We start from the raw sequence: 14,192 nt of genomic DNA on the forward strand, positions 1-14,192 counted from the left end.
GATTACGTACGAAGTCCAACTACATACTTGTAGAAAGCATTTACCACACTCTTGCGGATTGTACGAAGTCCAACTAGAAAGCATTTACCACAATCTGTCCTTCTGCGGTGTCATTCTCTTTCGATAGTGTATCATGATGATTTACACCAGTTGCACATATGATTTGGCATATGTAAATTTGATATCTGAAGTTTGGGATAGTCATTTCCTCATGGAAGATGTACAATATATGATATTATTTCTGAAATAATATCTATTTATTAAATTATACCATTAGTTGCAGTCAATGTCACCTCAAGAGAATTTGAATTAAACTCTCCATGTTAGATTTAGCAAAAGTATGGGGGGGGGGGTATTAGATAACCGTGACAATTCCTATTCGGGGCGACTACAGTCCAACACACGTCAAACTGATTCACACTGATCCATCGTTCACAAGTATTCCATGCATGTGAGAATGATACAGATATGGGAGATGGTATTGACTTTGGCGGTTTTCCTTTGTCAAAGGCCCGACACATGCTCTGAGCTCGTGTGACACTGTACTTCAATAGTATGTTAAAGGGAAATGCTACCCAAAAACAAGTTAGTATGTGGCTTGAGTGAATGCAGAAATATTATTAGAACACATCAGTGAAATTTTAGAAGAAAAAAAAAAAGAACAATCAGACAATCTGTTAAAATGAAATGAATTTCTAAAGTTTTGGTACAGGCATTGCTGGATAAGATCCAGAAGACTATTAGTTATCCCCTGCTTGTTCACGAAATACGGGCAAATATCTACGGTCTGGTGCCATATTCCATGAGGCCGAAGGCCGAATGGAATATGGCACCAGACCGTAGATATTTCCCGTATTTCATAAGAACAAGCAGGGGGTAACGATTTTATCTTTTAGTGTAAGTGCTAACCTTCTTCTCGCTGATTTCCCCTCGTGAATGATGTTGAAATCGCCGGCTGTCAGCCATGACCATGTTGACTTAGGCCTAGGTTTCACGAGCTGATTACTGCATGCGATGCGCGTATACAAATACGTACACGTACACGCCATAAGGTACTGCTCAGTGCAGTAGCCAGATAAGTTGCTGTTGTTTATCAAGCGTCTAGTGGTCTCAGGTTATGTGCGCAATACGCTTGAGGACCGCGCGCTGTCCATTTGTTTTGTACAGGATTAGCGCGCACTTTCCTATAAGCGTCTTTGGTACACGCGCAGCTGTCTGTGTAATACAGTATCATGACGTCATATCACGTAATACGGGATATATTAAGTGGTTGATTGACCAATGAGATTACAGAATTCACGATCACTAAAAGATAATAAACAATATTTGATATCACACATGAACGATACATGTATATATAAAATATAATAATAATTCCACGAAATTTCACATTTTATGTACACATTCCTTCCACTTCGGATTTGAGTTTCTTCAGTTTGTCTCCCTCTACAAATGAAAATTTGTTAAGATCGCAACTGCTGATCTGCAAATTAACAAACATGTCGGAAAACAGGAACCAGTGGGACTCGAACCTGTCATCTACTGCTTTCCGGGCAGCGACACTACCACCAGGCTGTCCCTGGTTGCTGGCAGTGACACGATGAACATGGAACAAATACCCAAGCTCCGAAATTCCGACATTGTTATGTTAAATCTTAACATAACAAAGGGTGTACATTTACAGTATATGCTGATATCACTGTATCTTGGACAAAGTCAGGAAGAAAGACAAATATTTTTCTGATCAAGATAAATATGCACTTACTGACATTTAATGCATTAGTTCAATGTACAAGTGTACATAGGTTACCGTGTACATCATGCATCATGGCAGTATACACCCTCATCATTATAGTGGGGCAGATATGTGAAAAAGATGCTCACAGTATGAAATATGAAATTTTGCATATAGCGGTATTTTGAGGCGCTGATTTCAAAAATTGCCGGATCCAAGAGATCTGACCACGGGGTCGGCCGCCATTTTGAATTCCAATATGGCCGCCGTCAAAGATCCCTATCTTCAGTTCTGAATGACATTAGCCATTGGAATTTGATATATATAAAAGCATGGTGATATGATGACTTCAATAACAGACTTATTTGATATGTCTGACAAGCTGCACGGCAGCCAACTTGAATTTTTATACATATTTGCCATGTTGGAGTGTTGAAAATCTCTATCTCGGGTTTGTAAATTAGGCTACCTGATTGAGCGCGCGTTTGTAACTGATAGAGTGCGCACTGATGTATTTACATTGTGACGTCAGTGAAAGGTGCATTATGCTTCCTTTTTGCTGCACTTTTTGACATGCCCGTGAATGTTAGTCGTGATGTTTGTCTTCCTAGCCACATTGGAATTCAAAATAGCAGGCATTGCGTTTGTCAGACACATCACATCAGTTAATATTTTAACTCAGTATGTTAAAATACTTGTTTACACCTAATTTCAGGGTCACTCACCACTTAGAAATCGATAGGAATTTTGAATATTTCGTCGAGGCGGCCATATTGGAATTCAAAATGGCGGCCATTCGATGTTTGTCAGACACTCCGAATCAATCTGTCATCAAATTCAATGTGTCAAAACGCTCATGTGAACCAAATTTTGGTGCCACAGGTCATTCAGAACTGAAGATAGGGATCTTTGAATTTGTTTTGTGACGGCGGCCATATTGGAATTCAAAATGGCGGCCGACCCCGTGGTCAGATCTCTTGGATCCGGCAATATTTGAAATCAGCGCCCCAAAATACCCCTATATGCAAAATTTCATACTTTCCGCCGGATGTGAGCATTTCGACCAATTTTTGTTACATATCTGCCCTACTATTATGTGGATGTCACATCTACAATGTACTATGTCATGCATAATGTACATGTTCAGGTGTACTTCAAGGTAGCCATTAAATGCAGATCTACACGTATGTTATTAGATGACTAATACCACCATTAAAATGGTCATGGAATTTTTTAGTCATATGTCAAATCATGCTATCAAACATTTGCAATCAATCCAAATGTTGCCTTTTTCTCCACTATCATCCCATTGTACAAGTACAAATGTAGATCTGTATTTCAGCTTGAGGAAATACACTCATCCCATACATATAGATCATACTCCAGACTACAGCTGTACAACTTCATTGTCAAGGAGGATGCTCTTCTAAATATTCCACCATAATCACTTAAATTGACTTCAAAACGAAATCACAGCTAGATGTACATTGTAGGTTGTAATGACAGCAATACACATGTACAAGAAATTTGGTCATTTTACTCTCATGTGTGGTCTCCTTTCATTTAAGATTGGTTTTGGTTTGGATGCAGAGATATCAACATTGAGGGGAATGTGAAACAACCCATTGTCGACAAGGTTTAGAAACCCTTGAAGGCAGATGCTTGCATAATGAAGTATAAACAATGAAGAAGAAAAAAAAAATCAATCTATTCCTGCAATGACCCCTGTACTATCTACAGCTCTAACCGGACCAACATGTACTATCAGTGTAATATGTACATTTGTTCATGCGCATCAAATGTGAAACAGCAAACATTTCCCTTTTCAATTTGTTCTCCTTTATTTCAATACATCCTTTACCTCTACTTGAGACACCTTTTCCTATTTTGTAAAGTTATCTTTAACTTCCTTGTTTCTTGAATACAATTTCATGGCTATGTAACAGCAATCCATCATCACAGCCAGTCTCAAAAATGAGATATTCAAGTACATAGGGCTCCAAAGGAGCAGCATGCTTTTATAATAGCTTAATAATTCTGGCACCAACTGTGCCAACATAATGCCTTATTGACAGAATGGCGCGATGCACAAATACGCAATGTCAGCAGGGGTGGCAGAGACTGTGACGGACATGCAACATCGAGCGCACCTGCCCAGAGCCACAGTGGATGAGCTACACATGTACGGATGCGATCACAAGCCAATCAGTACATATCGGTATTAAAAAAAGAAAGAAAAAAAATTACTGAATCCGCCGACTCCGACACATGCTGTACTTTTAAAGGTCATAATCCTGTAAACCCATACAATGTTGCATGTCTTGAACAGAACTTTTCAAGAGGCTCATTTTCATTTACTGTAAGTTGCAGTGTATATAACTGTACAGCGTAGATTCACAGCTTATAATAAAGCTCATTTGTGTGTGCGTGTGTGTTTACTGTATACAATTCATTTCTTGAATACGTCATGTTCACCACACCTTGTGCATATTTGTTCAAATTTCAGAGGAACTACTGTACTTCAATCTGAAGTATGAAACTAATGATTAGAATTGAGTTTTCTGCAACCTTCTATACTTTAATGCGAAAACAAAGCAAAAAAAATGATTACAAATACAATAAGTTGTAGTCATTGCCACTACTTTTATAAATGAATGAAACATTGTTTTTCTTTCATGCGTCTTTAAGTAAAAAAAAGACCTACAGTAGCGCTCACGGTAACCTGTGTCACTCCCGCATATTCCCGCGTGCTTCTTCGAGTGGATAAATCGGCGTTCACTTCCGACATACCTGCGGGGATACACGGGAATACGAGGGAGTACAACGCAGCGAGACCACATGCGATTTCTCGTGTGGGAAACACGCCAAAACAGCACGATGTACGATCAACGCAATGTACGCACAATGCGCGATGCTTTGCTATACTTCGTATGAGTGTGCGATTTGCGCTATGTTGGCTTCGTTGAGTACAAGTACATCTTTGCAGCGCTCGTGTCGGGAAGTTCTTGCGAACGGTAGTCCAAATATTGAAAATAAGTTAGCGCATTTTCAAGCAATAGCTATTGCCTATCCGTGGTTCGCTGTAATTTCACTGTAATTTCTTAGTCATCAGATTCTGAAGGGTATCGTGTTAATTCTACTTCAACATTTCCTACTCTCACAAATATAAAATGAGAAGTCTAAATGAAATTGGACAACCAGCATCTTACACAGGCACAGTAGATGCATTATCAAAACTGGTATCAAAAGAAAGCTCAGGAAAAAAAAAAAAATAATAAAAAATAACTAGACCCGGAATTTGTCAAGACTGACAAATTAGGTGATCCGATCTTTTGAAAATCAATGATATGAGTTTTGATCCCAATATAGGCATGACTATACAGGTTTCATCTGTGTTTAGGGATATTGGCTGTGTGATGTTTGGATACTCATTTTGAAAAGGGAGTCAGGTCTGCCATCTATGGTACCAAATTCCGTTCACACTATAACGAAGATATAGAATAAAGTATATTTGAGCATTGAGCCCATTTTGCACAGCCAAGATGGCATCTGAACAAAAAGTGATTACTTTGTGAAATGATCGATGTGACATGGTCTTTGCGTGTGCAAAATATGGGAAAGATAAGACATGTATTCACCAAGATACAGAATGAAACATTTATGACCTTTGACCCTAATTTACATACCCAAGATGGTGTCTGATCAAGTAGTTGTTATTTTATGAAATAATGTACGTAACATGAACTAAACATTTGCGAAATATGGGGGTGATAGGGGCTATTTTTCTTGAATTATTGCAAAGAAAGTTGGAAAAAGAGAGAAATATGAAAATACATCGAAGATAACCTTTAATATCAACCACGTTTTCGGACATGATCCCGACACCGTATGAAAAACAAAGGGAACACGTACGATAGCGCAAAGTCTCAGCTACAACATATTAAAATCTGGGAGAAATTCACCGAAGGGTATCTGAGCTACTGCTCGATAAAGACAATCATGTCAATTTTCACATCTAGAAAAATTCCCTCCCATAGAGATAACACGTCATAACAAAAATAAAGAAAGAAGTACATATGACCTTTGACCCCGATCTGCACAGACAAGATGGCATCTGAGCAAAAAGTGGTTATTTTGTGAAATGATCCTTGTATCACGGTCTTTATGTGTGCAAAATATGGGAAAGATAGGACATGTATTCACCAAGATACAGGATGAAACATTTATGACGTTTGACCTTAATTTACATACCCAAGATGGTGTCTGATGAAGTAGTTGTTATTTTATGAAATAATGTACGTGACATGAACTAAACATGTGCAAAATATGGTAGAGATAGGGTATGTTTTTCTTGAGTTATTGCAAAGAAAGTTGGAAAAAGAAAGAAATATGAAAATACATCGAAGATAAACTTAAATTTCAAGTAAGTTTTTTGACGTGATCCCGATACCGTATGAAAAAATGAAGGAAAACTTACGATAGCCCAAAGTCTCAGCTACAACATATTAAAATCCTAGAGAAATTCACCGAAGCATAGGTGAGCTAGTGCTCGAAAAAGATAGTCATGTCAATTTTCATTTCCAGAAAAACTGCACTCCCATTAAGATAACACGTAAACTGGTCAAATTTGACAAGATTACTTTCAATCCATTTTTACGAGGTGATGCCGTCATCTAATCAAAATGTTGTTATTATAGCAATGAAAGAGCATTTAGCAAGCTACAACATACTGAAATTTGGGTAAGAATTGGCAAAGGATAAGTGAGATACGCTCGAGTAAACTTGAAATTTGATGACGTCATTTTGAAAATTTACTTTTTTTACTTTATTAAGAAATTTGATATCTTTTAAACATTTTTTCAGTATCGCCAACCCATGAAATGACATGTACAACTCATCAGCTTTCACAATATGTAAAGAAAATGGGGGATCACCGTCCATCCTGATGAATACAATCGGATTTAAAATTGGCATTTTTTTTGCATTGTTGCACTGTATATCGTCATTGACGCGCGCGCGGAATTTCAACTTTGACGGGCCAGTATGACCTTATATTTAGTTGGATTGACTTGAAACTTGGTGGAAATATTCCTTGACATTTGAGGCATCCGATAAGTGTAAAAAAACGGGAAATTTCTATTGCATATGAGCTGTGCGTGCGTATATGTGCGCACGCGTACGCGTCCGTCCGATTTTTTCAATTTTTCAAAAAATGCTCCAAATGGTCTGAAACGTGTGCAAAAAAAATTTGAGCTCGATTTGAGCATACAAATATTTCAACGCGCGCGTATGTGCGCGTTTTAAGAGAAAATATGAATTTTGAGAATATGAGTAGAATGCGCATAACTTGAAATATATGTGACGTAAATTTCATTGGAAAATTCCATTCCATTGATGAGATATGATTGAGAATGTGTTTTCATATAATGACGTCATAGTGACGTCACGGTCAACTGATCACTATGATTTTATTAGACCCGTCGTCTTTGGGACATGATACATATATGGTATAAGTTTGAAATTGATAGGAGCAGTACTTTCTGAGCTAACCGATACACAAATTTTGCGGAGAAAGAAGAAGAAAAAGAAGAAGAAGAAGGACAAAGAATCAGTACAGATACAGAAGGTGATCCGAGAGGATACTCGGATCACCTAAATATGCAATAAAAAATATAATCACACATAACACGATGTGAAGGACTGTACATGTACATAGATTGTATGTTAAGATATAACCCCCGCTTGAAAAGAAATCAAATCCTGGAAGCAGGTTCCATCTGAACATAAGACTAGAATACATGTCCATCAATACCCAGTTAATCCTAATCACAAGACTGAAGACCGAACTTCTGAAGACAGGGGTACTATGAAACTCTTCCCTTTCATCATCATCAAAAAAAAAACAAAACAAAACAAAACAAAACAAACAAATGAAAGTACATTGTAAGTAGGCTGAATACATCATCAATCATACCTGGCTTCAATACTGTTGTATGGGCCGATACTCCACTAACGTGCTAACGTAATGCTTGAAGAAAACTCTGGTACACTGTATATTGTAGAATGACTTATCAATCATCGTAGAAACAGCTAAGTTACTATACAGCTGTATATGCACACAATGTACATAATGTAAGAATACTGTACTGTTTTTTATGCAGACATTCACTGCTGTACAGATGTGTAGTACAGTCCTGTATTCATACATACATACATGTACATTATTATTGTATATTATAGTCCTGTACATCATATAGTACACTTTGTACATGTACAATGTACAAACTATATGCCAGTACTCAGTACTGTACAATGTACAGTATACCGTACATCCAAGGGATCATTATTTCATGCCTGTACATTCACTCTACCATAAATGACGTTGATATGTTTAGTGGCATAACCAAAGAAACAACTCAATTATCAACAGATTCCATCCAACTTCTAAGGCATTGCAGGGCTGCTTGTTGGTGATTATAATCACTGTAATTAAACTGTCAGAGAACATCTACAAAGTTCTGTATCACATGATGCATCCTTCGTACACCGGTCACATTTTCCAGTTTATAGCGTACAACTTGCCATCAATACAAAATCATGCTGCTGCAGTGTACGCACTGTATACTCAAAACATACAACGTTATCAACAAGTGTAAGTGCCCATATGCAAATAAATTCTACATTTGTGTACATGTACACGCACATTTGTATGTGACAGAAGAAGGCATGTGACTACACACTGTACACTGTACATGTACAAATGTATACCATACTACACAAAATGCACAAAGAAATGCACATTGTTCTACATTGTACTGTAAAAGCACAATGTATGCACAATTTACAATTGTACATGCTACGTACACACATCTACCGTACCGGTATACTATACCTACACTGTACATGTAAACTGTACAATACATGTTGACAACATACATGTAGTTGTTCCTTTAATCCTGGTATACATTTGTAGATCATGCCCATTCAGATTTCTCCTGTGTAAAAATTAGGCTATTGACTGGTGAGATTGATTTATTGTTGTTACTGTATTTGATTAGTGATGATATAGACAGAGTGTTTCGTCTCTTACAAGCGGACGATATGATTACACACAATATTGCTCAGCTTAAACTTGAGAATTGAACCCAGGTCAATTAGATTGAGAGGCAGACGTGCTACCGACTGTGCCAAATCCCCGATTGAAAAATACTCATAAGGATTACTAATAATAAACAATCCTGCAACATCCTCATTATGGTCCTGTAAATCTTTCCTCTGAGTTTCAGATGACACACGTAACACTAAGCCATTTCAAACATAATGTCAGAATTTAATTTTTTTGTTTTGAAAATAGCAGAGCGAAGTTCTCAAAAGGCTGAACGACCATTTTGTGTGACCACATACAGTATACATATTGTATCTATGATGTTGATTTTTCTATGAACATCTACAGATTTCTGTATGAACCTCATACCAGTAGACAGCAATTAAAACAATTTATACGATATCTGTCTTCTCCATCATCGCTCAACCATTTATAATTACTGTACAGTGGGCCTACACAACCAAAACAACAACAACCATCAAAACAAACATTTTCCTTGGCGTGTACACTGTATTTGCGAATGTGCAATACAATCTACGTGGGCTTTGTGAAGCTACTTTGAAACTTTGCTTCAATGTGCATCATTGCAAGAAATGTGTACATGCACACATTGCTTACATAAGTGACCCGCTACAACAAAAGGATCCTAAAGTCGCTGATGGCTGAGCTGAGAAAATCAAGTTTGAAGTCACATCATCGAAACTGGTCAAAACAATCGGATTTCTCTTTCTGGCATAATTTTGTAGTCTAATGTTTTGTCTAGCATATCATCTGCCGAAATTTTGAAGCTAAATGATCAAACGAAAGGCAAGAAATTAGCGTTTTTCTAGGTCATGATTTTCCGACTTTCAACATAACAGAAACGTGTCCGAAGATTTGGATTTAGCGCTGCAACTAGACTCCGCCCCTAGCAACAAGGGAGTGATCTTATTGGTCAGTGCGTGGCATCCTGATTACTGATTGGTCATGCGTAGACCGCTGGCGCTAAGCTTGAATGAACATCGCGGAGGTCGCTAGGAACATACTGTCAAGCAGTGAAAACTGTCTCGCCTCCCCTTGATCATGTTAGCGTCGGAAGGAAAACTTTCAAGGCATTTTTCTCAAAACTCTGATTTCCTCAACCACTTGACATGCACTAATAATATCAACGATATCTCCGCAACCAAGTACTTTTATGAGTTGTGTTATATATGAAATTAAAGAAGAAGAGTAAGGGAATAATGTCATATCATAAATCATTTTTAGAAAATTGTTCTCCCCCGACTTTCGGATCCTTTTGTTGTAGCGGGTCACATATGTACACGTGTATCTCAAAGGGGAAGTCAGTGCAGAAAATTGCTAAAAGGTGGCAAAAAAGCAAGTTAGTAAAAATTATACAAATTTACATAATAATCACTAAACTTTTGATGTTCCATATCCTGCATTAATGACATTACCTGAAAATGTATGAATTTCTGCCCACAGAAAGCTCATGTTCAGTGATACAATTTACAGAAAAAAAAAGAGAGAAGCCTTTTGTGGAACGGTTATTTGATATTTGAAACATGGATTTTGAAAGTAGGGTGGCTTGTTTTTCAATGAACCCTGCTAAATGACAGCCGACAGCTACAATCACAAGCTTTTCAGTTATCATCTAGACTACTAGATTTTTACCTGACTGAATGCTACACTGATACATTTTCTGATGCATCAAAGACTGATAAATAAATTGTACCCTAGGAACAAGTCATGATCATGCTCACCAGCTTCCGACAAGTACAAACATGTCGGAAAAAAGGAACCATGAGACTCTAACCTTGTTAGAGGGAGGCAGACTGAAGAAAATTCAAAACCTCAACCTTCACCCCTCTATGTGATATTCTCTTGCATTTATAAATGCCTTGTCCACCTTTGACAACTTAATAACTAACATATTAAACAATGTCAGAATTTTGGAGCTTGGGTATTTGTTCCAAGTTCATCGTATCACTGCCTGCAACCAGGGATAGCCTAGCAGTGTCGCTGCCAGGAAAGCAGTAGATGACAGGTTCGGGTCCCGTGGTTCCTTTTTACGACATGTTTGTTTAACAGATCAACAGTTGCGATCTTTACAAATTTCATTTGTTAGAGGGAGACAAATTGAAGAAAATTTAAAACCTCAACCTTCACCCCTCTACTTAATATTCTCTTGCATTTATAAATGCCTTGTCTGCCTTAGACTATTTGACATGACAATGTTGGAATCTCGGAGCTTGGATATAAGTTGTTGGTACACTGTAGTTAGATCTAAAATCCAAATTAATCGTGTCACTGCCGGCAACCAGCCTGGGTACGGGTACATTGGAGACGTCTATACTGCATAGGCCCAACTGTAAAAGTGGATATTTTCGCGCTTGGCCATGGCCGGGTAAGATGGATTTCACATGTTTTTTAATTCCGCGGAATCAAGACATTAACTACTGAAAATGTATATGGCATGCAGGAATATTTGTGTGCTTTTATTTTTGTGCTAGCTTCTGGTTGCACAAAATGCGCGAGAATTTCCACACCACGAAAATTTCCACTTTGACTGTAGCCTGGCCCTGGTGGTAGTGACAAGTAATTTAGTTAAATTTTGTTAAATCACAAATCAGCAGTTGCAATCTTCACAAATTTCATTTGTTAGAGGAAGGCAAACTGAAGAAAATTCAAAACCTCAACAACGTCAAGAGGCAGATTTATTGCCATATCGGTCTATACATAGGGTTGGACCTACTACTAATCGACCGCCTAATGTTTATTTGCTTGATAAGAATATTTAACACTGAAATTCACGTAAAAAACTTGACCTACATGATTGAGAAAATCCAGCTCTATCAAATGCCGTTGTTCCCTTTTCGATTCGAAGTTTCAGTGCAAAAATATCGCCGACGAACTTGCGTGGCCTCGTTTCAGCTCCCCGCGGTAAATCGCGTTTTTAGGATCGACCGCTGATTTTGCATTGACAATGCACGTAAACCGAGTTGTATTGAACACCGTGTTGTACGAAGCTTTTTAGAAGCCTTTTAGAAACTTCCATAGACATTACATTGTGCTGTCATTACGATTCGGTGAAAATATTCATTCGAAATTTTGTCCTTGATTAAAACCATTAATGAAGAGTGTATTATCGCGTTTTCCCACACCATCCTAATCTACATTCAAAGCCAATCCATTTTTATGTGCTTTGCGTGCAGAGAAGTGCGTATTAAGTGTTCAGTGCGCGAATTATACGCAGTCGGTTTCAATAAGGGTGGTCGATATGTAGTAGGGCTACCATACTTGATTGTGTTTGTGTTTATGTGGTCACCATTATAGTAAACTTTAATTGATCAACACCAATCCAACGTTTTCACTGTACACAGTCTCTATCTAGAACCTAGTAGTAGGTTTTAGGCCTAGACTAGACGTAGACTAGAATCTGGAGTATCATATGATTCTCTTTATAAGCCTACTCTCATCTCAGCTCATCAGTGCAGCAGTGGACATAAATCCATAAGATACTGGTCACGGCCCGGCGACGGCCCACCGCATCACATCCCCACATTCAACAGTGTACAAGCACTGGCACGGCAGTCCCATTCATTCCGATCGAGGTCGCCTTTCGTTGGAATTTTGACGGCAAATTGCAAAATTTAATCCTTTAGGTATTTCACTTACCACGGAAAACTCGACGTATATCTGCTGAACACTCGGATCGAGTCATAACAAGTATCGTATATCCAAACGAATAGCTTCAAATTACCATCATGAGTCATACCTTTCATCAGTATCCGCATTTATCATCGCATAATTCTCGAAGAGCTCAACAGCAAGCAGCCATATTGGAAACACCTTTGACTGTCTGAAGAGTCACGTGACCAAAATATTTGTTAGTTTTGACATGACAGTCGTTTTCACGCTCGTTCTCGCAGTAATGACGTCATACATAAGGTCTCTTCACCTCTAAACCTAGAATACAAGATTAAAAAAAAAGAAGCTAAACCAAAAACGACGGTGTCAGAATCAAGTCAGAGTCAGAATCAGTGTCGGCTGTATGTTTTTCTTGAACACTTTTCTCCAAAGAGTAGGCCTATATAGAAGCTATACTCTTTGCTTCTGTCCTTTCTCATAACATTTTAATTTTACAAGTCCCCGGAAAATGTACTAACATGGATCGCGATAGAAGTTGATTGATGAACAGGCATTGTCCTACATCATTGTTGGGTTAGTAAGAAGTGTCATCTCATTATTATGCTGGATGGTTATTGGTCATTCTGGTTTATCACTTCTGTATGACGGGAGGTACGGAGTATATAAAATAGGGCCTACACATTGTAAACTCTAGATTACTGATAGACAGATTGGTAGATTGATAAACTGATAGAGTAATAGACTAGCTGATAGATTGATTGATTGACTGACTGGCTGATTGATTGATTGATTGATTGATAGACTGACTGACTGATTGATTGATTGACTGATTGACTGACTGGTTGATTGATTGATTGATTGACTGACTGACCGATTGATTGATTAATCGACTGACTGACTGACTGATTGACTGATTGACTGACTGGTTGATTGATTGATTGATTGACTGCACTGACCAATTGATTGATTAATTGACTGACTGACTGATTGACTGACTAATTGACTGACTGATTGATTGATTGATCGACTGACCGGCTAATTGATTGATTGGCTGATTAACTGACTGATTGATTGATTGATCGACTGACTGACCGACTGATTGACAGATTGACTGACTGATTGATTGATCGACTGACTGATTGATTGATCGATTGATTGATCGACTGATTGATTGTTGATTGATTGATCAACTGACTGATGGATTGATTGATCATTGATTGATTGACTGACTGATTGATTGATCGACTGACTGATTGATTGACTGACTGACTGACTGACTGATTGATTGATTGATATAGGTAGATAGATGGGTGGTTGGATAGGTATTTCATTGTAATTTATTGTATTTTTACAACTTGCACGTACAAACAATCAAACATACGTACTAAGTGTGGATAGGCCTAGATGGCACGCTTCGTGATAACCTGCTTTTCACTGGCAAACACATTCATAATATGAATACACATGTATCATAATCATTAAGTTCCTTGGATTTCAGAGATAAGAATCACATCAGTGCGAATGACGTATAGTCATCTCTCACCAAAACTATTAGGTATTGAAGAAGGAAGAACTAATTCATAGCATTTTGTTTTGTTTTGTTTTGCCAGAGAAAACAGAATCCTGGGGGGTGTTTCTTCAAGTTAGTCAGTGCTGACAAGTTGTCAGTCTCTGACAATCACCATGGTAACAGTCAGTTACAAGAGCATCTCAGCCAATCAA

General features: G+C 38.0%; 1 protein-coding gene across 1 annotated transcript in view; it reads right to left on the reverse strand.

Moving 5' to 3' along the window:
* The window catches only part of LOC140229339 (USP6 N-terminal-like protein), a 117,661-nt gene extending 105,027 nt beyond the window's left edge, over window positions 1–12,634 (reverse strand). Inside the window, exon 1 of the mRNA XM_072309622.1 lies at window positions 12,498–12,634. The gene's annotated coding sequence lies outside the window, so the exon portion shown is untranslated. The remainder of the gene's footprint in view (window positions 1–12,497) is intronic.
* Window positions 12,635–14,192: the final 1,558 nt, after the last annotated feature.

This window comes from Diadema setosum, chromosome 5, assembly GCF_964275005.1.
Source record: "Diadema setosum chromosome 5, eeDiaSeto1, whole genome shotgun sequence".
Taxonomy (NCBI): domain Eukaryota; kingdom Metazoa; phylum Echinodermata; class Echinoidea; order Diadematoida; family Diadematidae; genus Diadema; species Diadema setosum.